Source organism: Mustela putorius, unplaced genomic scaffold (assembly GCF_011764305.1).
Source record: "Mustela putorius furo isolate JIRA1106 unplaced genomic scaffold, ASM1176430v1.1 tig00003834_pilon_pilon_pilon, whole genome shotgun sequence".
Lineage (NCBI taxonomy): Eukaryota > Metazoa > Chordata > Mammalia > Carnivora > Mustelidae > Mustela > Mustela putorius.
Window position 1 is genome coordinate 51,615,987 of NW_025421987.1, and position 27,185 is coordinate 51,643,171.

Genomic DNA, 27,185 nt, shown 5'->3' on the forward strand with positions numbered 1-27,185 from the left:
TAGTTTCTTTTGCTGCAGAGATTTTAGTTTGATGTTGTTCCACTTGTTTTTTTGTTTCTTGTGTTTTGAGTATTAGATCAAAAAAATCATTACCAATATCCATATCATTAGTAAATCATCACCAAAATCATTATAAATATCCATATCCATATCAAGAAGCTTTATTCCTCTTTTCTTCTAGGAGTTTCATAGTTTCAGCACCTACATTTAGGTCTTTAATTCATTTTGGGAAAAAAAAATTGGGGAGTAGTGTAATAGATGGGTCCAGTTTTATTCTTTTATACAGTTATTCCGGTACCAGTTATTAAAATGACTGTTTTTTCTCCAATGACTGTCTTGGCTCTCTTGTCAAATATTAGTTGTATATGCTTGGGTTCATTTCTGTTCTGTCAGTTTAATGTCTGTTTTTATGCATCTATACTGTTTTGAGGAACCTAGTTTTATAGTGTAATTTGAAATCAAGAAATGAGATGCTTCCTGGTTTGTTCTTTCTCAGGATTTCTTTAGGTATTTAGGGTATTTTGTGGTTCCATGATACTTGAGGAGTGTTTTTTCTACTTCTATAAAAAAATGACACTGGTTTTGATAGGGATTACATTGAGTATATATATGACTTTAATAGAATTGACATTTTAACAGTATTCTTCCAATCTATGAATACAGGATAGCTTTCCATTTATTTGTGTGTTCTACAATGTTTTTCATGAATGTCATAATTTTGAAGGTAGAAATATTTCACTTAGTTAAATTTGCTTCATGTTTTATTGTTTTTGATGCCATTATAAATGTGATCAATTTATTTTTCAGAAAATTCATTATTAGTGTATAGAAATACTACAGATGTTGTATGTTAATTTTGTATCCTGAAACTTTACTGAATTCATTGATTAAATCTATTAAATCTAATAGTGTTTTGGTTGAGTCTTTAGGATTTTATACATATAAAATAATGTCACCTACAGAATAGAGAAAATTTTCTTTCTTTCCAATTCTGATACTATTTTTCCCCTTGCTGATTGCTCTAGGTAAGACTGTAATACCATGTTGAATAGGAATGGTGAGTGTGGGTACTGTGGTCTTGCTCCTTCCTGATTGGAGGGAAAAAGCTTTCAACTTTTTACCATTGAATATGATATTAGCTTATCATATATGGCCCATTATTATGTTGAGATATATTCCTTCTGTGCTCAACTGTTCAGCATTTTTATCATGAACAAATGGCAAATTTTGTCAGATGCATTTTCTGCATCTATGGGGCTGATCACAAGATTCTTTTCTTTCATTCCATTAGTGTGATATATCACATCATTTGATTTACATATGTTGAACCATCTTTGCATCCCTGGAATAAATCCCACTTGATGATCCTGGTGAATGATTTTTTAAAAATATACAGCTGAATTTGATTTGCTTGTATTTTATTGAGAGTTTTTGCATTTGGATGCATCAGTAGAATTAGCCTGTAGTTTTCTTTTTTAGTAGTGCCTTTTTTCTGGTTTGGGTATCAAGATAATGCTGGCCTCGTAAAATTAGTTTGGAAGTGTTTCTTCCTCTTTCATTTTCGAGAGGAGGCAGGTAGAGAGTTTGTGAAGGATTGGTGTTAATATTTCTTTAAGTGTTTGGTAATATTCACAAGTGAAGCCATGTAGTCCTATGATTTTCTTCACTGGGAGATTTTTGATTATTGGTTCAATCTCTTTACTAGTAATTGGTCTATTTGGATTTTGTTTCTTTCTATTCAGTCTTAAAAGGTTCTGTATTTCTAGGAATTTTGCATTTCTGCCATGTTATCCAGTTTGTTGGCAGGTAATTGCTTATGTAGTCTCTTGTGATCTTCTGTATTTCTGTGGTCTCAGTTGTGTACTTTCTCATTTCTAATTTAGTTATTTGGATCCTTTCTCTTTTTCTCTAGGTTTGTCTAAGGGTTGGTCAACTTCATTTATCATTTCAAAGATCCAGGATGCCTGGGTGGCTCAGTCAGTTAAGTATTTGCCTTCAGTTCAGGTCATGATCCCAGAGACCTGGAGTTGAGTCCTGCATCAGGCTCCTTGGTCAGTGGGGAGCCTACTTCTCCCTCTGCCTGGTGCTCCCCCTATTCATAGTCTCTTTTTTGCTACTTTCTGACAAATAAATAAGTAAAATCTTAAAAAAAAAAATCAAACTTAGATGGACTAATCTTTTTAATTGTTATTTTGTTGTTGTTGATATTCTTCATTTCATTTATTTGTATTCTTTATTATTTCCTTTCTTCTACTAAGTTTGGACTCAGTGTGTTCTTTTTCTAGTTGTTTAAGTCAAAAGTTGTGTTGTTTATTTGGGTTGTTTCTGGCTTCTTAACGCAGGTGTTCATTGCTATGAACTTTCTTCTTAGTAAATTTTTTTTATTGCTGTATCCAAAACTTCTAATATATGTGTTCCCATCTTTATTTGTCTCAAGAAACTTTATATCCACTAAGGCTTGTTTCGTGGCCCAGCACTGGTCTACCCTAGAAAATGTTCCATATGCCCTTGAGAAAAATGTGTATTCTGTTGTTGGGGAGAATGTTCTATGTATGTCCATTAGATCCATTTCATCTACTGTGTTGTCCAAATCCACTGTTTCATTAGCGATGATTCTCTCCAGATGATCTAATAACAAGGGATGGATTTTTAAATCCCCCAACTCCTTTTGTATTACTGTTTGTCTTTTTAGCTCTATTAGTTTTTGCTTTGTATATTTATGTGCTACAATGTTGGGTGCATAAATAAACATTTAAAGTTGTTATAGCTTCTTGATATTTTGACTTCTTTATCATTATATAGTAAGTTTTTCTCTTTTGTTCCATTTATTTAAAGTATTTTGTCTGTCCCTGTTTATGTTTTGTTTGCTTGTTACTATTTGCTTGAAATGTCTTTTCGATTCCCTCACTTTCTGTCTATGTGGATCTTTAAGACTAAAATAGGTAACTTATAGGCAGAATTTTGTTGAATTTTTATCCATTCAGCCATTCTATGCCTTTTACAGGAAAATTTAATCTGTTTACATTTAAAGTAATTATTGACATGTAGGAAATTACTATTGCCATTTTGTTCATTGTTTCCTGGTTGTTGTATAGATTTGTTGTTCCTTTTTTCTTATCCTGCTGTCTTTTTTGTGTGTGTTTTGATGTATTTTATAATCAATATCTTTTGAATTCATTATCATATTCTTTTGTATAATTATCACACAATTTTCCCTAGTGGTTGCCATGAGCTTTACATACAATATCTTAAACTTACAATACTCTGTCTTAAACTGATAACTTCAATAAAATTTATAAACTTTATACTTTTTTCCCTGTTATGTTTTGGGTTATTGCTACTAGAATTTATATGTTTTTCTAATAACAGATTATTGTACTTCTGGTTATTTTCACTACTTTTTTTTAACTTTTAAACTAAATATATTTTATTATTGTTTTTCTTTCAAATTCTTATTTAAATTCTAATTAGTTAACATATAGTATAACATTGGCTTCAAGAATAGAATTTGGGGGTGCCTGGGTGGCTCAGTGGTTTAAAGCCTCTGCCTTCGGCTTGGGTCATGATCCCAGGCTCCTGGGATCGAGCCCAGCATCGGGCTCTCTGTTCAGTGGGGAGCCTGCTTCCTCCTCTCTCTCTCTCTCCCTGGCTCTCTGCCTACTTACAGATCTCTGTCTGTTGAATAAATAAATACAATCTTTAAAAAAAATAGAATTTGGTGATTCATCACTTACATATCATACCAAGTTTGCTCCTTAATACCCATCATCCACTTAGCCCATACCCCATTCCTTCCCTCCATCAACTTTCAATCTGTTCTCTATAGTTAAGTCTCATGGTTTTCTTGTGTTGTTAATTTTAGCCATTTTGACAGGCGTTTTCATGGTTTTGATTTGTATTTCCCTAATAATGAGTGGTGCTGAGCATTTTCTCACATGCCTGTTAGCCATCTGGATGTTTTCTTCGGAAAAATTTCTATTCAAGTCTTGTGCCCATTTCTTAACTAGACTATGTGTTTTGGGGGTGTTGAGTTTGGCAAGTTCTTTATAGATCTTGGATATGAGCCTTTTATCAGATATTCCATTTGTAAATATCTTCTCCAATTTTATAGGCTGCCTTTTAGTTTTGTTGTTTGTTTTCTTTGCTGTGCTGAAGTTTTTTATTTGATTAAATCCCAATAGTTTTTTTGTTTTGTTTTGTTTTGTTTTGTTTTTTTGCTTTTGTTTCTCTTGCCTCTGGCAATATGTCTAGTAGGAAGTTGCTATGGTGAAAGTAAAAAATATTTCTGCCTGTGTTCTCCTCTAGGATTATGATGGTTTCCTGTCTCACATTTAGGTCTTTCACCCATTTTTAATTGATTTTTGTGTATGGTGTAAGAAAATGATCCAGTTTCATTCTTCTGCATGTGGCTGTCCAGTTGTCCCAAGACCATCTGTTGAATTTACTGTCTTTTTTCCCATTGGATATTCTTTCTAGCTTTGTTGAAGGTTAGTTGGCCATATAGTTGTGGGTCCATTTCTGGATATTCCTTTATATTCCACTGATCTATGTGGTTTTTTTTGTGCCAGTACCATATTGTCTTGATGACTATGGCTTTGTAACATAGCTTGAAATCTGAAATAATGATGCTTCCATCTTTGCTTTTCTTTTTCATGATTATTTTGGCTATTCAGTGTTTTTTGTTGTTGTTGTTGTTGTTGTTCTATATAAATTTTTGGATTGTTTGTTCTAGCTCAGTGAAAAATGCTGGTGATATTTTGATAGGGATTGCTTTAAATGTGCACATTGTTTTGGGTAGTATAGACATTTTAACAGTGTGTTTTCTAATCTATGAGCATGGAATATTTTTTCATTTCTTTGTGTCCTCTTCAATTACTTTCATAAGTGTTCTATAGTTTTCAGCATACAGATCTTTTGCCTTTTTGGTTGGGTTTATTCCCAGGTATCTTATGGTTTTTGGTGCAATTGTAAATGGGATGGATTCCTTGATTTCTTTTAATGCTGTTTCATTATTAGTGTATAGAAAAGCAACAGATTTCTGTACGTTGATTTTATATCCTGCAACTTTGCTGAATTCATATATCAGCCATCAAAATATGATGTGAGATCATGGAGCCCAATAGTCAAGAAAGAATTCTTGAGATGTCTTCAGTGGAAAATGTGTGGTTTTATTATGCCCCAGGGACAGAACCCATGGGCAAAAAGAACTGCATTGTAAATGTGGGGAGTGACTGATTAGTGACTGATTATCCAGAATTGAAAAAAAAAAAAAAGCAAAAAAAAAAAGCATTTCCCCATTTCCAGGTGTGAAAGAAAACATCTACCCCAAGGCTCGCCAGCTCTCCGGGCCTGTGTTGTATCACTGGACCCTCCTCCTGGCTCCTCTTCCTGCCCGAGACCTTCTACCCCTTCCCGAGAGAGGAGGCCAGAGGCTAAGTCACCAACAGTGGGCCTCTCAGGACCTACAGAAATAAAGATGGAATTAATCAAAGGAAATGTGAAAAAAAAATTTTTTTTTAATTTTTAAATTTGGGAGATTGGGAGAGTAGAGATAACCTAAGTATCTAAAGGGAGTTCTGCATGTTAAAGAAGAGTTATAGGATCATGGGTGTCTGGCTATTGTCAAGATATGGTTGTTTTAGTCTCTAGAAAAACAGTATTAGGCAACTATGAGTTCCTTGACAGCTGTCACACATATCCCACCTCTGAGGTGAGGGTGAGTGTTGCAGGTATTGGCTTGTGCTTTGCCCTCAACTTGGCTTTTGCTCCCTCATCATTACTATTGTGGCGATATTACTCCCCATCTAAATCTTCTGTTTTCTTGTGTTGCCTTACTTTGGTATTTTATTTATTTGCTCATTCAGTATTTATTGAAGAACTACTATATGTATGCATTGTGTTAGGAGTGATGCACAGTTGTGAACATAGATTTTACATTGTTGAAACATAAAATTATGGAGAATGACTTTGTGATATACTATATACCTGAGGGAAATGAAATCTCAAAGAATAATGTTAAAATGGCATACCCAATTGTTACCACTCTGCTCACCATAATCTGATTCTGCTAGCCATGCAGCATTCAGTCCATCTGCATGAAACTCTTCTTTGCACAAATAAATACCTAAGGGATTATGCAGTCTAGCTGAAAAGTCACACAGTAAAGTAGAGATAGAGTAAATCATATATTTTAGTATATATATATTTTAAAGAACCATATAGCAGGATACTAGAAATCAGGAATATAAGCAGAAGAAATGGGATGGGTTGAATTTTAGATAGAGTGATCTAATTTACCTAATGCTTTAAAATTTATGTCAAGTCAGATTCATATCTTTTTTATCATATAAATGATGTGTATCCACCCTTTTTTCCAGTTACATCCTTACCAGTATGAAAGATGAAGTAGTTTGCTGAATTTGGGGAGAGATTTTAGCATTCTCTAAAGGATTTTCACACCTAAAAGGTAAGTACTGAATATTTTAAGTACAGAAATTAAGTCATTACAAAGTCATTGGTCCTTGAAGCACTTACCTAAAGTTTGACTATTGCCATTTACTGGCTCCTTTTTGCCACCAATTCACTAGTACTCAAGACTAAAGTATATCTTTGTTAAACTTTAGTTGTATGCATGCTGTCCGTAGGTGACCTTGCCTCAGGCCACTGCCTCACACATAATACAGGACAATAATTGACTGACTTCCATTACATTAACATATTTTTTCCTTACAAGTATTGGTAAGTTTTAGGTTAATGGTATCGTGAGATATTTTAAACATCGGTTTTCTGTAGGCTTATTTAAGTACTCTTGGACTAATTAAATGATTCTCATTTCATTTCTGTTCCTTCCTTCCTTTCCTCCTCTCTCTCTTTCATCCTTCCTTCTTTTTTTACATCCTTTCCATCCTTTTGTCACTTTCTTCTCCAAGTCAAAAAGTTGGTTCTTCCCCATATGATCCATTCAGAAGTCTGATATAAAATATTATCTTTTTTATATGTTATCAAATCCAAGAGAATAAGAAATATAAGAATCCCAATAACTGTATGACTTATTCAAATCTCTTTGTCCAAAAATGTCTCTTTAAATTTTTTCAATAAAAAAATCCCTTTTTCTTGAGCCATATATCAAATTCTGATACTTTTCTTTAGCCTTGCTATTCTCTTGAAATTAAGACTCTAATAACCTGATGTCTACATATCCTAAAACTGTACATTGCAGTCAACTGGACATCATAGTCTGTTAGATCCCCAAATAATGGGTCCGTGATCAAAGGAGCGAGACTGATACAAAGCGAAGGTCAACCAAAGCTTTTTTTTTTTTTTTTTTGGTTGGTAGAATTCTTATTTATTTGCAATGAAAGGTTTTTTTTTTAATTTATTTTTTATAAACATATAATGTATTTTTATCCCCAGGAGTACAGGACTGTGAATCGCCAGGTTTACAAACGTCACAGCACTCACCATAGCACATACCCTCCCCAATGTCCATAATCCCACTCCCTCTCCAAATCCCCTACCCCCAGCAACCCTCAGTTTGTTTTGTGAGATTAAGACTCATGGTTTGTCTCCTCCCAATCCCATCTTGTTTCATTCATTCTTCTCCTACCCCATTAACCCCCCATGTTGCATCTCCACTTCCTCATATCAGGGAGAAAATATGACAGTTGTCTTTCTCCACTTGACTTATTTTGCTAAGCATGATACCCTCTAGTTCCATTCATGTCATCACAAATGGCAAGTTTTCATTTCTTTTGATGGCTGCATAGTATTCCATTGTGTATATATACCACCTCTTCTTTATCCATTCATCTGTTGATGGACATCTAGGTTCTTTCTATAGTTTGGCTATTGTAGACATTGCTGCCATAAACATTCGGGTGCACATGCCCCTTCGGATACTACGTTTGTATCTTTAGGGTAAATACCCAGTAGTACAATTGCTGGGTCATAGGGTAGTTCTATTTTCAACATTTTGAGGAACCTCCATGCTGTTTTCCAGAGTGGTTGCACCAGCTTGCATTGCCACCAACAGGTAGGAGGGTTCCCCTTTCTCCACATCCTCTCCAGCATCTGTCATTTCCTGACTTGTTAATTTTAGTCATTCTGTCTGGTGTGAGGTGATATCTCATTGTGGTTTTGATTTGTGTTTCCCTGATGCCCAGTGATGTGGATCACTTTTTCATGTGTCTGTTGGCCATCTGGCTGTCTTTTTTGCAGAAATGTCTGTTCATGTCTTCTGCCCATTTCTTGATTGGATTATTTGTTTTTTGGATGTTGAGTTGATAAGTTCTTTATAGATTTTGGACACTAGCCCTATAACTGATATGTTGTTTGCAAATATCTTCTCCCATTCTGTCAGTTGTCTTTTGATTTTGTTAACTGTTTCCTTTGCTGTGAAAAAGCTTTTGATCTTGATAATATCCCAATAGTTCATTTTTGCCCTTGATTCCCTTGCCCTTGGCAATGTTCCTAGGAAGATGTTGATGCAGCTGAGGTCGAAGAGATTGCTGCCTGTGTTTTCCTCAAGGATTTTGATGGATTCCTCTCTCACATTGAGGTCCTTTATCCATTTTAAGTTGATTTTCGTGTGTTATGTAAGGAAATGGTCCAATTTCATTTTTCTGCATGGGGCTATCCAATTTTCCCAACACCATTTATTGAAGAGGCTGTCTTTTTTCCATTGGACATTCCTTCCTGCTTTGTTGAAGATTAGTTGACCATAGAGTTGAAGGTCTATTTCTGGGCTCTCAATTCTGTTCCATTGATCTATTTGTCTATTTTTGTGCCAGTACCATGCTGTCTTGACTATGACAGCTTTGTAATAGAGCCTGAAGTCCGGAATTGTGATGCCACCAACTTTGGCTTTCTTTTTCAATATTCCTTTGGCTATTCGAGGTCTTTTCTGTTTCCATATAAATTTTAGGGTTATTTGTTCCATTTCTTTGAAAAAAATGGATGGTATTTTGATAGGAATTGCATTAAATATGTAAATTGCTTTAGGTAACATAGACATTTTCACAATATTTATTCTTCCAATCCAGGAGCATGGAACATTTTTTCCATTTCGTTGTGTCTTCCTCAATTTCTTTCATGAGTACTTGATAGTTTTCTGAGAATAAAATATTAGCCTGTTTGGTTAAGTTTATTCCTAGGTATCTTATAGTTTTGGGTGCAATAGTAAATGGGATTGACTCCTTAATTTCTCTTTCTTCTGTCTTGTTGTTGGTGTAGAGAAATGCAACTGATTTCTGTGCATTGATTTTATACGCTGACACTTTACTAAATTCCTGTATAAGTTCTAGCAGTTTTGGAGTGGAGTCTTTTGGGTTTTCAAAATATAGTATCATATCATCTTCAAATAGTGATAGTTTGACTTCTTCTTTGCTGAATTGGATGCCTTTAATTTCCTTTTGTTGTCTGATTGCTGAGGCTAGGACTTCTAGTACTATGTTGAATAGTAGTGGAGATAACGGACATCCCTGCCATGTTCCTGACCTTAGTGGAAAAGCTTTCAGTTTTTCTCCATTGGAAATGATATTTGCGGTGGGTTTTTCATAGATGGCTATGATAATATTGAGGTATGTGCCCTCTATCCCTACACTTTGAAGAGTTTTGATCAGGAAGGGATGCTGTACTTTGTCAAATGCTTTTTCAGCATCTATTGAGAGTATCATATGGTTCTTGTTCTTTCTTTTATTGATGTGTTGTATCACATTGACTGATTTGCAGATGTTGAACCAACCTTGCAGCCCTGGAATAAATCCCACTTGATCGTGGTGAACAATCTTTTTAATGTACTGTTGAATCCTATTGGCTAGTATTTTGTTGAGAATTTTCACATCTGTGTTTATCAAGGATATTGGTCTATAGCTCTCTTTTTAATGGGATCCTTGTCTGGTTTGGGGATCAAGGTGATTCTGGCCTCATAAAATGAGTTTAGAAGTTTTCCTTCCATTTCTAGTTTTTGTAACAGTTTCAAAAGAATAGGAATTCGTTCTTCTTTAAATGTTTGGTATAATTCCCTGGGAAGCCGTCTGGCCCTGGGCTCTTGTTTGTTTGGAGATTTTTGATGACTGTTTCAATCTCCTTACTGGTTATGGGTCTGTTCAGGTTTTCTGTTTCTTCCTGGTTCAGTTGTGGTAGTTTATATGTCTCTAGGAATACATCCATTTCTTCCAGATTGTCAAATTTGTTTGTGTAGAGTTGCTCATAGTATGTTCTTGTAATTGTTTGTATTTCTTTGGTGTTAGTTGTGATCTCTCCTCTTTCATTCATGATTTTATTTATTAGGGTCCTTTCTCTTTTCTTTTTGATAAGTCTGGCCAGGTGTTTCTGCTCTGATCTTTATGATTTCTCTTCCCTGCTGGGTTTAGGGTTTCTTTCTTGTTCTTTCTCCAGCTCCTTTAGGTGTAGGGTTAGGTTGTGTACTTGAGACCTTTCTTGTTTCTTGAGAAAGGCTTGTACTGCTATTTATTTTCCTTTCTGGACTGCCTTTGCTGTGTCCCACAGATTTTGAACTGTTGTATTTTCATTATCATTTGTTTCCATGAATTTTTTTCAATTCTTCTTTAGAAGGATGCTGTTTAACCTCCATGTATTTGGGTTCTTTCCAAATTTCCTCTTGTGATTGAGTTCTAGCTTCAGAGCGTTGTGGTCTGAATATATGCAGGGAATGATCCCAATCTTTTGATATCAGTTGAGACCTAATTTAGAACCCAGGATGTGATCTATTGTGGAGAATGTTCCATGTGCACCAGAGAAGAATGTGTATACTTTGCTTTGGGATGAAATATTCTGAATATATCTGTGATGTCCATCTGGTCCAGTGTGTCATTTGAGGCCTTTATTTCCTTGTTGATCTTTTGCTTGGATGATCTGTCCATTTCAGTGAGGGGAGTGTTAAAGTCCCCTACTATTATTGTATCATTGTTGATGTGTTTCTTTGATTTTGTTATTAATTGGTTTATATAGTTGGCTGCTCCCATGTTAGGGGCATAGATATTTAAAATTGTTAGATCTTCTTGTTGGACAGATCTTTTGAGTATGTTATGGGGTCCTTCCTCATCTCTTATTATAGTCTTTGGCTTAAAATCTAATTGATCTGATATAAGGATTGCTACCCTTGCTTTCTTCTGAAGTCCATTAGCATGGTAAATTGTTTTACCCCCTCACTTTAAAACTGGAGGTGTCTTCGGGTCTGAAATGAGTTTCTTGTAGGCAACATATAGATGGGTTTTGTTTTTTTATCCATTCTGATACCCTGTGTCTTTTGATTGGGGCGTTTAGCCCACTAACATTCAGGGTAACTATTGAGAGATATGAGTTTAGTGCCATTGTATTGCCTGTAAGGTGACTATTACTATATATTGTCTCTGTTCCTTTCTGATCTACTACTTTTAGTCTCTCTCTTTGTTTAGAGGACTCCTCTCAATATTTCCTGTAGAACTGGCTTGGTGTTTGCAAATTCTTTCAGTATTTGTTTGTCCTGGAAGCTTTTTATCTCTCCTTCTATTTTCAGTGATAGCCTAGCTGGATATAGTATTTTGGCTGCATGTTTTTTTTGTTTGGTGCTCTTAATATATCATGCCAGTTCTTTCTGGCCTGCCAGGTCTCTGTGGGTAAGGCTGCTGCCAATCTAATATTTTTACCATTGTATGTTACAGACTTCTTTTCCTGGGCCGCCTTCAGGATTTTCTCTTTGTCATTAAGACTTGTAAATTTTACTATTAGGTGACAGGTGTGGACCTATTTAGTTGAATTTGAAGGGGGTTCTCTGTGCCTTCTGGATTTTGATGCTTGTTCCCTTTGCCTATTAGGGAAATTTTCTCTAATAAATCTCTCTAGTATACCTTCTGCTCCCCTCCCTTTCTTCTTCTTCTGGAATCCCAATTATTCTAATGTTGTTTTGTCTTATGGTGTCACTTATCTCTCGAATTCTCCCCTTATGGTCCAGTAGCTGTTTGTCCTTCTTTTGCTCAGCTTCTTTCTTCTCTGTCATTTGGTCTTCTATATTACTAATTCTTTCTTCTGCCTCATTTATCCTAGCAGTGAGAGCCTCCATTTTTGATTGCACCTCATTAATAGCTTTTCTTATTCCAACTTGGTTAGATTTTAGTTCTTTTATTTCTCCAGAGAGGGCTTTTATATCTCCCGAGAGGGTTTCTGCCTTGTCATTTTGTCCAGATAAGAGTATATGAAGGAGCAAGTAAAATACTAAAAGTGTGGCAAAGGCCCAGGAAGATTTGGCAAGGCCCAAATCAGAAGAGACCCCAAATCATGCGGAGGGGAGAAAGAGGATAAAAAGAGGTTCAGAAAAAAAAAAAAGAAACAATTAAAAAAAGAAAACGAATAAAGAAAAAATTTAAAAAGAAAAAATATATACTTACTAGATAAACTAGTTTAAAAAACGTTAAAAAATAAAAGGGTAAAAGTTTAAAAAATTTAGCAGAAGAAGAAAAAAAATTTGAAAAAAAAATTAAATTAACTGCAAGACTAATGAAACATGGGGAGAAAGCCATGAGTTCAGTGCTTTCCTTTCTCCTCCTCTGGAATTCTGCTGCTCTCCGTGGTATTGAACCTGCACTCCTTGGTATGTGAACTTGGTCCTGGCTGGATTTCTTGTTGATCTTCTGGGGGAGGGTCAAGTGTCTTTGCCCCAGTCGGAATTGCACAGCCCTTACCAGGGGCCTGACTGAGTAATCCACTAGGGTTCACTTTCGGGAGCTTTTGTTCCCAGAATGCTTTCCATAGAGTTCCGGAGGACAGGAATGAAAATGGTGGCCTCCTAGTCTTTGGCCTGGAGGAGCCGAGGGCTGGGGTCCACTCCTCAGTGCACCCTCAGAGAATAGCACCCAATCACTTCCATCTCCATGGCCTCCGGCCGTGCTCCGAGCTCACCCAGCCTGTGACCAGTTCAAGGTAACCCCGAGCTCAGAGCTCACTCCTAGGCTCTGTCTCTGTAGCTGGCTTCCCCATTCTTATACCTGCAAGCTCTGTGACACTCAGACACCCCCGATCCTTCTGTGACCCTGTGGGACCTGGGGCCATGCTGACCCTGCGTTGGCTTCACCCTGGTTTAGCCTCTGGAGCGATGTCCCTCAGCGGAACAGACTTTTAAAAGTCCTGATTTTGTGCTCCATTTCTCCGCCGCTTGCCAGGAGCCGGCCACTCTCCCCCTCCCACTGCCACCGTGGTCTATCTTCCCGTCGCTTTGGATTCCCTTCTCTGCCAGTCCTACCTTTCAGAAAGTAGTTGATTTTCTGTTTCTAGAATTGCTGTTCCTTTTCTCTTCAATCTCCCATTGGATTTGTAGGTGTTTGCAATCTTTAGATAAGCTATCTAGCTGATCTCCTGCTACTTGATGTAGCCTCAGCCTGCTACTTCTCCGCCATCTTAACTCCTCTGACACAAAGGTCAAGCAAAGCTTTATTTCGCACCAAGCATCGGGAATCAAACCGACCAATCAGGGCCGTCTCTTACAAAGAGGCGACCCCACCCTGCCTTACAGACTAACTTTTATAGAGCAAAGACCATGTGGTTGAGCCTGGCCACACGCAAGTGGCCAATGAGATTGTAACACACAGAGAAAGCTGCACAGCTCATGCTAGGTCACACACGGGTTGCCAGTTGAATTACAATTCATCCCAGAGTAGCTATTTGAACTAGCCTATCACCTTGGTCAGAATTGGGGCCCAAAAGGTGGGGCCCACACTCCTTGGTAGCTATGGAGACAGTATGCGCGTCCCACTGTTTGCATGTCTCCACCTGGCCTGACTCTTTCCTGCATCCGGGCTCTGTTATCTCTACCTGACCTACCCTTGTATTTGGGCTCTGTTTTCTCTACCTGACCTGACCCACCCTTGTATTTGGGCTCTGTTATCTGGGACTGGTCTCGACCATATTTTACTGGTTTCCTGGACTTGCTATTAAGTAGGTTCCCCTCATGGGTGCGGGGGTTGGGGGGGCAGGGTTAGTTTAAGTTTTACTGCATAAACAACAAATTCACTGTTTAACTGGATGGAATCACTCTGGCTAAATAGGCCCTTACATAGTCTTCCTAACTAGCAGATAGTACTATGGCATTGACCCCTTTCTATTGTCTGTTGAATGGCAATTTTGTTCTTCCATGGCTATTTGGGATAAGCATGTATAAAATCATTACAAAGGATGCATGTTTAATCAAGGAACTATCAAAATTCCTGTGTCTTTTAGATTAGTTTGGAGGAAACTTAAACCCATTCTGAAAACCAACCAGCAGTTAGCAGTAAAACAGAGAACATAGAAGTCTCCTGTGTAAATAGGTCTTGAACAATTATCATGAATACAAAGCAATTTAATTTGAATTTCAATACAATTGCTGTTTATAAATATATATTTTAGTTCTATATTAATAAGGAACAGATTCTTTTAATATCAAAAAGAATACACCATTTAATTTTGATTTTCCATGAAATTTAAGAAAGCACAATTTTACAAATCTCTTTAGGGTATTAAAAATGGATTTCTATGAATACAATAAAATAGAAGTTCATGGCAAAGTTCTCAAGTGTAATAAAATCTTTTGGACTTTTCTATAATAAAAATGAGTACTATATCATTTAAAGTCATTGACTGTAGCTCTTCTTTTGCCTCCTAATTTTCCTGAAAGTTAAATCAAAGCTCTTTTTCTTCTATGACACAGATTTTTCCTTTAGCAGACAAAACTGAGAAATCTGGGTATGATTGGACACCATAATTTTCCCATATATTAGTTACAGATGATTAAATTATATTTTATGAGTATGAGCTTCTGCATGCAAAATAAATTTAAATGTGTATACAATTATCTGTAATCTGGACATGAAGTACATGTTGTTTATGAAATTATTTGCTCACCCACATGAAGATTTTTTTGTAGGGTAACTGACTCCAATTAGAAAGAGTTCACAAATTGCTGCTACTCAAACTTAACCAGTTTTTAAAGCAACACAGAAAAAAAAATGTTTTTCTGTTCTTCTTTAAAAAAAATTCAAGGTTTTTTAATCTGTTTGCTCTCACTGTAACTTTTAAAGACTTGATTTTATGAGCAATTAAGAGAAATTTTACTCATTTATAGAAATTATGTTAGCTTAGAAAGCATGATGTGTTTTTCACAGTTCTCTGTCATTCTTTACTTCTAACAATAAAGATTCCCAGCCAACTAGTAATGGGTTTCTTTTAACACTAATGTTTCAACTTTTTGGCTGTTCTAAGTTTTTCTAGTGATAATATCATTTAAAATGTAATTGTTACACTCAAATATTTATTTTATTTCCTTGAACTATTAAGTTTTCATGAGATGCTCATAGAATCTTTTGTTTCATGGACCATAAATAAACCCCCAAACCACCACTTCAGCACATTGCTAATTGTAATGCACCATGTAATGTTATAGGCCATTATACAGATGTTTTCTGTTATTGTTAGGTGGCAGACAGTGACATTGAAATGTGTGCTTGCATTACAGAGATAGTGTGAACTCAATCATGAGTCTTAATGTAATAGTTTAACTCCACAAACCCAAATTTATTTAGTGTGTTTGCCCTTCAAGTAAGCTGTTATATTTGAATTCTTAGGAATAACAACCCAAGCCTTGATTTCCCTGAATTAAATACAAATAAGTTGATAAGAATGGTTCTCTGATTCATACTTCACTGTGTATCTTTTCATAAGAGATCTGACCATTGATATCAAGCATACTGTTGTGAAAAGTTCTTAAGTTACATTAGGTTTAAAAAAAAAATAAAACAGTGCCACCCTCCTTGTCTCTAAAATAAGACTAGAATCTGAGGTGGGTTTTTTTTTTTTTTAATTTCTGTATATGGTTCTGGTTATCTTTAAGTGGAATGAATGAACCCTGTGTACAGATAGAGGTATCCCCAATCAAAATGCATAATGTACCATCTTATTTCAAAACTAACCTCTTCCTTGGAAGAAAAAAAAATAAAAACCCAAGTGTTAGATGTTAATAATCCATTATTCAATGGCTAGAGAATGAACCAGGCTCATTTTAAGGTCATGACATGCTGGGTATTAACCTCCAGTCAAAAGTAAAAGGTTTCAAAGGAAAGAATATAGGGAACACTAAGATGTCTAAGTACAGTCCATGTCAAGTTTTTTCTTTTTTTTCATCTCTATCTCTATCAATGATAAATTGATAACGTTTTTGTGGGGTTACTAAGTACCAGGTATTATACCGAGGACTTTCTGGGTATTACTTCCCTGAATTCTCAAAACAACACAATGAGATAGCAACTAACATTCATTAAACACTCATATAAGTGCTTTATTTTAATTATTTAATCCTCAAAACAAATACATAACGGTATTATTACTTTCATTCTACTAATGAGAAAAACAGAGTGATTATATAATTTATAAAGATCTTTGTAGGAGTTTTCTCTTGCCAAATAACAAATTACTACAAACTTAGTGCCTTGTACCAAACACACATTTGTTAGCTCATAGTTCCGTAGGTGAGAAGTCTGAGGACCAGGCTGCCAGGTTGTCTGCTTAGGATGTCGGAAGGCTAAAATCAAGGTGCCAAGGATTTTCTTTCTTTTTTAAAATCAATTGTAATCAGAGGAGTTATATCTCATCATATTCATAGTCTTGGGGATTATTCAGACTGTATACACTGTGGAGCAGTAATCTTGAGGTACACTTTAGAATTCTACTACAACCATCTCCTAGTCAAAAGGGAGAAGACATTTCAAACTAAAATCTCAATTGGCAAAGCCCTAGCCTCACCATTTCTCAATTCTAGATGGGGAAGAGTAGGAGCCCATAGGTTCTCTGGAGTTGCTTCAAAGAGTTCGTGAGAAAGACTTATTTTACTTTTTTTATTGAGATAAAATTGAAATATAACCTATTAGTTTCAGGTATACACAAAATAATTTGATATATGTATAAATTGTGAAATAATCAGTGAACTATGCCTAGTTAAAATCCTTCATCACTCCTTCATCACACCTAGTTACAAATTTTCTTGTGATAATCTAGTATCTTAGCAACTTTCAAATATATAGTACTATATTATTGACTATAGTCCCCATGCTATACAATACATCTTCATGGTGTATCTATTTTTAACCGTGAGTTTCTACATTTTGACAATTGTAATTCATTTCACCAACTCACACCCTCCACCTCTGGCAAACAGGTTCTCTGCATTTATAGATTTTTCTTTCTTCTCTCTCTCTCTCAATCTCTCTCTTATTTTGGATTTCACATATAAGTGAAATCATACAGCATCTGTCTTTGTTTGGTTTACTTCATTTAGCATAATGTCCTTAGGGTCCATCCATGTTGTTGCAAATGACAAGATTTCCTTTTGATTTATGGCAGAATAATATTTCTATGTGTATATACATACATATACAAGTGTATATGTATATATGCATGTGTGTTCATATAATACATGTGTTCATTCATCCATCAGTGGACACCTAGGTTAATTGCATGCCTTGGCTATTATAATTAATGCTACAAGGCACATGGGGGTGCAGATGTCTTTTCAAGGAAGTATTTTTATTTCCTTTTATTTCCTTTATTTCCTTATTTCCAAAAGTGGAATTGCTGGATCATAGGGTAGTTTTATTTTAAAATTTTTGAGAACCTTCCATTCTGTTTTTTATAGTGGCTGCCACTTTTTACACTCCCTTCAACAGTGCACAAGAGCTTCCCTTTCTCCACATCTCTGCCAACATTTATTACTTGTAATTTAGAGAATAACCATTTTAACAGGTGTGAGGTGATTTGCATTTTCCTAATGATTAGTGATGAGCAACTTTTCATGAATGTGTTGGCCATATGTATGTCTTTTTTGGAAAAACTGTCTATTTAGATTCTCTGGGGCACCTGGGTGGCTCATTGGGTTAAGCCTCTGCCTTCAGCTCAGGTCATAGTCTCAGGGTCCTGGGACTGAGCCCCACATCGGGTTCTCTGCTCAGCAGGGAGCCTGCTCCCCCCCCCCCGCCTGTCTCTCTGCCTACTTGTGATCTTTCTCTCTGTCAAATAAATAAATAAAATCTTAAAAACAGATTCTCTATTTTTTTTACTGTGTTATGTTAGTCATCATAAATTAGTTTTTGATGCAGTATTCCAAGATTCATTTTATATGTACAACACCCAGTGTTCCATGTAATACATGTCTTCCTTAATACCCACCACAAGGCTCACCCATCTCTCTACCTGCCTCCCCTCTAAAACTGTCAATATGTTTCTTGGAGTCCACAGTCTCTCATGGTTCATCTCCCCCTCCTAGTTCCCCCAATTCATTTTTTCTTTCCTTCTCCTAATGCCCTCCATGTTATTCCTTATATTCCACAAGTAACTGAAGCCATATGATAACTGACTTTCTCTACTTGACTTATTTCACTCAGGATAATCTCCTCCAGTACCATCCATGTTGATACAAAAGTTGGTTATTCATCCTTTCTGATGGCTGAGTAATATTTCATTGTACATATGGACCACATCTTCTTTATCCATTTGTCTATTGAAGGACATCTTGGCTCTTTCCACAGTTTGGCTATTGTGGACATTGCTACTATGAACATTGGGGTACAGGTAGCCCTTCTTTTCACTACATCTGTATCTTTGGGATAAATACCCAGTAATGCAATTGCTGGGTCATAGGGTAACTTTATTTCTAATTTTTTGAGGATTCTCTGCATGTTTTCCAGAGTGTCTGCACCATCCTACATTCCCACCAATGGTGTTAAGAGGGTTCCCTTTCTCCACATCCTCTCCAACATTTGTTGTTTCCTGCCTTGTTAATCTTTGCCATTCTAACTGGTGTAAGGTGGTATCTCAGTGTGGTTTTGATTTGAATTTCCCTGGTGGCTAATGATAATGAACATTTTTTTCACGTGTCTGCTACCCATTTGTATGTCTTCATTAGGGAAGTGTCTGTTCATTCCTTCTGCCCATTTTTTGACATGATTATCTGTTTTTTGGGTGTTGAGTTTAAGAAGTTCTTTATAGATCTTGGATATCAGCCCTTTGTCTGCAGTGTCATTTACGAATATCTTCTCCCATTCTGTGAGTTGCTTATTTGTTTGTTGACTGTTTCCTTTGCTGTGCAGAAGCTTTTTATCTTGATGAAGTCCCAAGTGTTCAATTTTGCTTTCATTTCCTTTGTCTTTGGAGGCGTGTCTTGAAAGAAGTTGCTGTGGCCAATGTCAAAGAAGTTACTGCCTATTTCTCCTCTTATTTGGATGGGTTACTCTCTCACATTGAGGTCTTTCATCCATTTTGAGTTTATCTTTGTGTATGGTGTAAGAGAATGGTCGAGTTTCATTCTTTTATACACAGCTGTCCAATTTATCCAGCACCATGTATTAAAGAGGCTGTCTTTTTTCTGCTGAATATTTTTTCCAGCTTTGTCAAAGATTATTTGACCATAGAGTTGAGGGTCTGTGTCTGGGCTTTCTAATCTGTTCCATTGGTCTATGTTTCTATTTTTGTGCCAATACCATGCTGTCTTGGTGATCACAGCTTTGTAATAAAGCTTGAAATCATGCGATGTGGTGACCCTAGCTTTGTTTTTCTTTTTTTTTTTTTAACATTTCCTTAGTGATTCAGGATCTTTTCTGGTTCCATAAAAACTTTAGGATTGTTTGTTTCAGCACTTTGAAAAATGACACTGGTATTTTGATCGGGATGGCATTGAAAGTATAGATTGCTCTGTGCAGCATAGACATTTTAACAATGTTTATTCCTCTGATACATGAGTATGGAATGTTTTTCTATCTTTTTGTGTTTTCTTCAATTTCTTTCATGAGTGTTCTGTAGTTCCTCAATTATAGATCCTTTACCTCTTTGGTTAGGTTTATTCTAATGTATCTTGTGGTTTTTGATGCTATCGTAAATGAAATAAATTCTCTAATTGCCCTTTCTATGGTTTCATTGTTAGTGTGTAAGAAAACAACTGATTTCTGTACATTGATTTTGTATCCTGCCACACTAATTGCTGTATGAGTTTTAGTAATTTGGGGGTGCAGTCTTTTTTTAAAGGATTTATTTATTCTTTAGAAATGGAGACAGAGAGAGACACAGAGAAAGAGAAGCAGAGGCAGAGAGAGAGGGAGGAGAATCTTCAAGCAGATTCTACACTGAGCATAGAGCCTGACTTGAGGCTCAATCCTACAACCATGAGATCATGATGAGCTGAGATCAAGAGTGGCCACTTAACCAACTGAGCCACCCAGGCACATCTGCTTATTTTTTAACTGATTTTTTTTTTGCCATTGAGTTGCATGAGTTATTTATATATTATGGATGTCAAACTCTTACCAGATATATAATATGCAAATATTTTCTTCTATTCTGTAGGTTGCCTTTACATTTTATTGATGATTTCCCTTGCTTTACAGAAGCTTTTTAGTTTGATGTAGTCACATATTTTGCCTTTGTCATCAGATCCAAATATCATTGCCAAAACCAATGTCAAGGAGCTTACCCCCTGGGTTTTCTTCTAGTAAATTTATGTTTTCAAGTCTAATGTTCAAGTCTTTAGTCCATTTTCAGTTGATTATGTATAGGATGTAAGATAGTGGTCTGATTTCATTTTTTTTTGCATATGTCTGTCCAGTTTTCCTGGTATCATTTATTGAAAATACTCTCCTTTCCCCATTATATATTCTTGGCTTCTTGGCTCCTTTGTTGCAAATTAATTGAAAATACTCTCCTTTCCCCATTATATATTCTTGGCTTCTTGGCTCCTTTGTTGCAATATATATATATATATATATATATATATATATATATATAAATTTCTGGGATCTCTAGTCTGTTTTATTGATATTTGTTTTTTATATCCATATCATACCGTTTAATTACTATAGCCTCTTAATGTAGTTTGAAATTAGGAAGAATGATCTCTTTGTGTTTTTCTTCTTTCTCAAGATTGCTTTGGCTATTCTGGACTTTTGTGCTTCCACATAATTAGACATTTGTTTTATTTATGTAGAAAATGCTGTTAGAATTCTTTTAAAAGATTTTATTTATTTGACACACAGAGAGAGATCACAAGTAAGCAGAGAGGCAAGCAGAGAGAGAGGGGGAAGCCCGGATGTGGGGCTTGATCACAGGACCCTGAGACCATGACCTGTACTGAAGGCAGAGGCTTAACCCACTGAGGCACCCAGGCACCCAACACCACTGTTGGAATTTTGATTGAGATTACTTTGAATCTGAGGATTGCTTTGTGTAATATGGATATATGAGCAATGTTCTACCAAAACATGAAAACAAGGTATCTTTCCATTTATTTGTCTCACCTTCAGTTGTTTCCATCAGTGTCTTATAGTTTTCAGTATATAAGCTTTTTATCTCCTTGGTTAGATTTATATCTAGGTATTTTATTATTTTTATCCTATTTTAAATGAGATTGATTTTTAATTATCTGACAGTTCCTTATTAGTATATAGAAATGCAACTGATTTTTATTTATTGATTTTTTTTTTTTTTTTGTATCTTGCAACTTTATAGGATTCTTTGCCTAGTTCTATCAGTAGTTTGGTGGAGTCTTTAACATTTTCTGTATATATAGGTCATCTGTAGGTAGGGAGACTTTTACTTCTTCTTTTTTGATTTAGATGTCTTCTATTCGTTTTGTTGTTTCATTGGCCATATTTCTCTAACTACAACATACAGTACTATGGTGAAAATAAGTGGTGAGAGTGGACATCTTGGGGAAAACTTTTCAGCTTTTCACCATTGCATATTGTAATCTGGGGTTTGTCATATGGATTTTTTCATGTTGAGGTATGTTTCCTTTGTTGAAAGTTTTAATCTTAAATCAGTGTTGAATTTTGTCAAAAGTTTTTTCTGCATCTGTCAGGATGGGTATATTTTTATCTTTAATGTGCTGTATCACATTGATTTGTTGCATCCCTGGAATGTAGGATCCTTTGAATAATAATAATGTATGACCTTTAAGTATATTGTTGAATTTGGCTTACTAATATTTTGTTGAGATTATTTTCATCCATGTTCATCAAGGATATTGGCCTATAATTTTCTTGTAATATGCTTTTTTGGTCTTGGTATCAAGGTAATGCTGGTCTTGTAAAATGAGTTTGGATGTGTTCTCACTTCTATTTTTTGGAAGAGTTGAGAAGAATTAGTATTAATTAATTTTTAAATGTTTGGTAGAATTCACCAGTGGAAACCACCTGGTCTGGGACCTCCTTTATTGGCAAGGTTTTAATTATCAGTTTAAACTCTTTACTAGCAAATGGTCTGTTTAGATAGTCTGTTTCTTCCTGATTCAATATGGGAAGGTTGTATGTTATTAGGAGCTTACAGATTTCTACCAGGTTGCCTGATTTTTTGGCATACAACAGTTTATTATTTAGTATCTTATCCTTTTGTATTTCTGTAGTACCCAACTGTAATATCTCCTCTCATTTCTAATTTTTTAAAAATGTAAGACCTCTTTTTTTTTTTCTTGATGAATCAGGCTTATTTGTCTATTTCGTTCATGTTTTAAAAAATAGTACTTACTTTCATTTATCTTTTCTATTATCTTTTTAGTCCCTATTTCTTTTATTTCTGCTCTGATCTTTACTTATTTATTTCTAGTAACTTGGTGTTCCATTTGTTCTTCTTTTTCTACTTCCTTGAAGTGTAAAGTTCTATTATTTGAAACCTATTTTTCTTTATGTTGGGATTTAACACTATGAACTCCCCTTAGAGAAGGGAGTTGTGCTGCATCCTATGAGCTTTGGTATTGCATGTTCCTATTTTCATTTATCTCAAGGTATTTTTTGATTTCTCTTCTTATTTCTTCTCATCATTTAACAGCATGTTGTTTAATCTTTATATATTTGTCATTTTTCTAGCTTTCTTGGAATTTTCAGTTTCATATCATTGTGATTTGAAAAGATATTTGATATGTGTATTCCTTTGGTTTTTTGGGTAGGATATTCTGTTTATGTCTGTTAAGTCTATGTAGTCTACTGTATAATTTATGTTTCTTATTGATTTTTCTGTCTGGATGATATTTAGACATTGATGAAAGTGAGGTACTAAATTTTCCTGCTATTATTGTACTGCTTATCTCCCACCCCTTAGATCTATTAATATTTACCCTATATTTAATGCTTCTGAAAATTTTATTTTTTTTAATTTAAATTCCAGTATGATAGCATACAGTGTTAAATTAATTTCAGGTGTACAATATAGTGATTCAGCAATTTTATATATTACTCAGTGCTCAGCAAGGTAAGTATACTCTTAATCTCCTTAATCTCTCTCTCTAGGAGAGCAGATACACACACACACACACACACACACACACACACACACATATCTTCTTCATCCATTCCTCTACTGATGGACATTTGGCTTGCTTCCATAATTTGGCTATTGTAAATAATGCTGCAATAAACATGAGCGTGCATATCCTTTCAAATTAGTGTTTTCATACTCTTTGGATAAATATCCAGTAGTGTGATTACTGCATCATTTGGCAGTTCTAGTTTTCATTTCTTGAGCAACCTCTACATTGTCTTCCACAGTGGCTGCACCAGTTTGCATTCTTATTAACAGTGCAGAAGGGTTCCTTTTTCTCCACATCTTTACCAACACTTGTTTCTTGAATTATTTATTTTAGCTATTCTAACAGGTGTGTGGCAATACCTCATAGTGTGTTGGTTTTTATTTTTTTTTTAACCTTTGTCAGCTCTGTCTTTAATGTTACTTTTATATATTGTGTCTAGTTGGTAAGATTGTGTTTGAAGAAAGGCTCAGCAGTAGCAGTAATACTGTGTGAATTTTAGTAAAGAAAATGTGTATGTGTGCATAAAAGTATAGTTTTTGAGAAATGATTTGCATAAAGTTTAAAGCTCTTACATGTAGTTTTTTTCCATTTTATTTTATTTGTTTTCAGTGTTCATATAGTTTGAGTTTTAACAAAAGTGTACACTCACATGATGCAAACCTTGTTAAAGAACACTTTCATTGCTCCAAAAATTTCCCTCTCACTCTTCCACTTTCTACCACCATATTTTAGTTTTTCCTATTTTAGAACTTCATATAAATGGAATCATTATATTTGTGTCTTCTTTGGCTCACCTGTTTGTGATGTTTATACCTGTTTTGCAAGTCAGCATTTATTCCTTTCTACTGATAAGTCATATTTCATTGTATGATATGGCATGGAATGTTTATCCATTCTCTAGTTGATGAATCAATATTTAGGATATTTTATCAGTTTTTTGCTATTATGAATTAAGTGGCTATCCATATTTTGTGTACAAGTTTTTTCAGTCTTTTTCTCTTAGGTCAACCTATGAGTGGAATTTTAAGATATTAAGATAGGCTAATGCTCAAATTTATTTTTTAAAAACTATCAGCTTTCTAAAACAATTAATGTCATTTTATACTCCCACCAGTAGTATTTGAAATTTTCGTCTCCATATCCTCCCCAAACTTGCTAAGGTCAATCTTACTAATTTCAGTCATTCTAGGGTATACAGTGGTATCTCTTCATGATTTCAATTTGCATTTTCCTGATGTGTCATAAAAAGATGTGAATTTCCATGTGCCTGTTAACCATTTCTGTATCTTTTGTGTATGTGAAGTATCCGTTTAAGTCTTTTACCCTTGTTTTTAAAAAAAAAAAAAAAATTATTGGAGCCACCTGGGTGGCTCAGTGGGCTAAAGACTCTGCCTTCAGCTCAGGTCATCATCCCAGGGTCCTGGGATCAAACCCCCCACATTGGGCTCTCTGCTCAGCAGGGAGCCTGCTTCCTCCTCTCTCTCTCTGCCTGCCTCTCTGTCTACTTGTGATTGGTCTGTCTGTCAAATAAATAAATAAATAACTCTTTAATTAAAAAAATTATTATTGAATTTTGGGGCTTCACATATTTTAGATAGAAGAGCCTTATCAAACATATTTTAGGAGTACTTTATCCAGTTTGTGACTAACTCATTTTTTAACACCTTCGATGCCATGAGCAGAAGCTTTTAACAAAGAATTGTTTATAATTTCCTCTTTATAGTCATTGCTTTCTATGTCTTATCTAAAACTAGCTTGGTCCATCCCTGTTATTGGATTGTAATTTATCATTTTTTAGAAGTTTTTCGTGGTGTGGTGGTCAAGGTTATTTTTAAATGAATATCTACTTATTCTAACTATTTGTTGAAAATGTGTCTAATATGTCATTTGTCTAATTCTGGACTTCTATTCTGTTTCATTGATTTTTTTTATTACTTGTAGCAGTATAAAAAATACTAAATTTTAGTTAAGTGCTTGTATGTATTGATTTTCAAGAGAACATACAAATTTAGTTTGTTTTCACAAAATATATTTTTTTAAGATTTTATTCACCTATTTGGCAGACAGAGATCACAAGTAGGCAGAGAGGCAGGCAGAGAGAGAGGGAGAAGCAAGCTCCCCTCCCAGCAGAGAGCCCAATGAGGGCTCAATCCCAGGACCCTGAGACCATGACCTGAGCTGAAGGCAGAGGCTTTAACCCACTGAGCCACCCAGGTGCCCCTTCACAAATTTTTTTTTTTTTTAAGATTTTATTTATTTATTTGTCAGAGAGAGAGACAGCAAGCACAGGCAGACAGAGTGGCAGGCAGAGTCAGAGGGAGAAGCAGGCTTCCCGATGTGGGACTCCATCCCAGGACGCTGGGATCATGACCTGAGCTGAAGGCAGCCGCTTAACCAACTGAGCCACCCAGGCGTCCCTTCACAAAATATTTTAAATCCACTTATAATATCTATTAAATAAAGACTACTGCAATTTTTAATAGCATTGAGAAAAATCTACAGTGGATCATTTCAAGCAGAAATGAAATTTAACCATACTGAAATTTCCAAACTCTAAATACACTCTAACTCGTCATTCATTAGTTTCTAAATTTCTCTAACTTCTCTTCATTTTAATTTTCAGCATAGATATTTTAGGTATATTTTGTTACTTATATGAGATATGTAGATATAGATGTATATATCTATACATATGTAGATATAGATGTAGATATCTATACATATCTCAACTATTTCTATGTTATTATAAATGGTGTTGATTTATAAATTTTTAAATTATTTTTTGCTAGTATATAGGTATACAGTTTTATTTTGTTTTGTTTTGTTTTAATCTTGACCTTGTATCCTGTGATCTTGGTAAATTCATTTATTGCTTCTAATAGTTGTGGTTTCCATGTTTCCTAAATATTATACCCTTACTATATTTTTTTCCTGCTTGTTTCAATCATTCTGGGAGAACATTGTTTAAATCTCCGAATCTTTATGAATTTGTCTATTCTTCAATTCTATCACTTTTTCCTTACTGAATTTGGAAGTTGTGTTACTGGATTCATGTATACTTAGGATTGTGTTCTTGATGAATGAGCCTATTTTGTTATGAAATATCCTTCTTTATCGCTGATAATAATCTTTTCCTCAAGTCTACTTTGTTTGCCACTCATAACTCCATTTTATTTTTTCTATTGGCTTTTTAGCTGTATCTCTTAGTTATTTCAGTAGTTGCTCTAAGGATTAAAATATTCATGTAAAATTTATAAAGGTCTTCTTAGAATTAATGCAAGGTTTAAGGTAAGAACCTTAAAACAATGTTTTTATTTATCCCCTCTCATCTTTTGTGATATAGTTGTTGTATGTTATTTCTATAAGTGTTATAAACCCCTCCCTACAATATTATTGTTTTTCTTTAAGGTCAGTTTAAAAAAAAAAAAATAAGTAATGGGGGAGTACATTTTGTGATTACCTATGTTACCAATTCTGGTTCTGTTTATTCCTAGAGGTTTTATTTTTCATCAGCTATCACTTCAGCCTAAAGAACTTCATATCATTTTTATTGGAGCACATTTTGCTGGTGAAAATTCTCAGACTTTGTCTGAAATTTTCTTTTATCTTCATTTTGAAGGAAACTTTTGTTGTATATAAAATCTAAGGGCGATACTTTCTTTTTCTCCTTTAGGTTCATTATGTCATTTTCATGTTATTTTTCTGTCTTGCATTGTTTTTAATGTTAAGTCAGTATATAGTTTCTTCTTTTACATTTTAAGATTTCTTTTATCTTTGGTTTTCAGCATTTCTCTAAAATGTTCTTGGCACGCCTGGGTGGCTCAGTTGGTTAAGCAACTGCCTTCAGCTCAGGTCATGATCCCAGTGTCCTGGGATT

General features: G+C 35.1%; 1 long non-coding RNA gene across 1 annotated transcript in view; it reads left to right on the top strand.

Moving 5' to 3' along the window:
- LOC123394394 overlaps window positions 1-2,654 on the top strand; it is a 50,925-nt gene extending 48,271 nt beyond the window's left edge. Inside the window, exon 3 of the long non-coding RNA XR_006609116.1 lies at window positions 1,913-2,654. This is a non-coding gene — a long non-coding RNA (uncharacterized LOC123394394). The remainder of the gene's footprint in view (window positions 1-1,912) is intronic.
- Window positions 2,655-27,185: the final 24,531 nt, after the last annotated feature.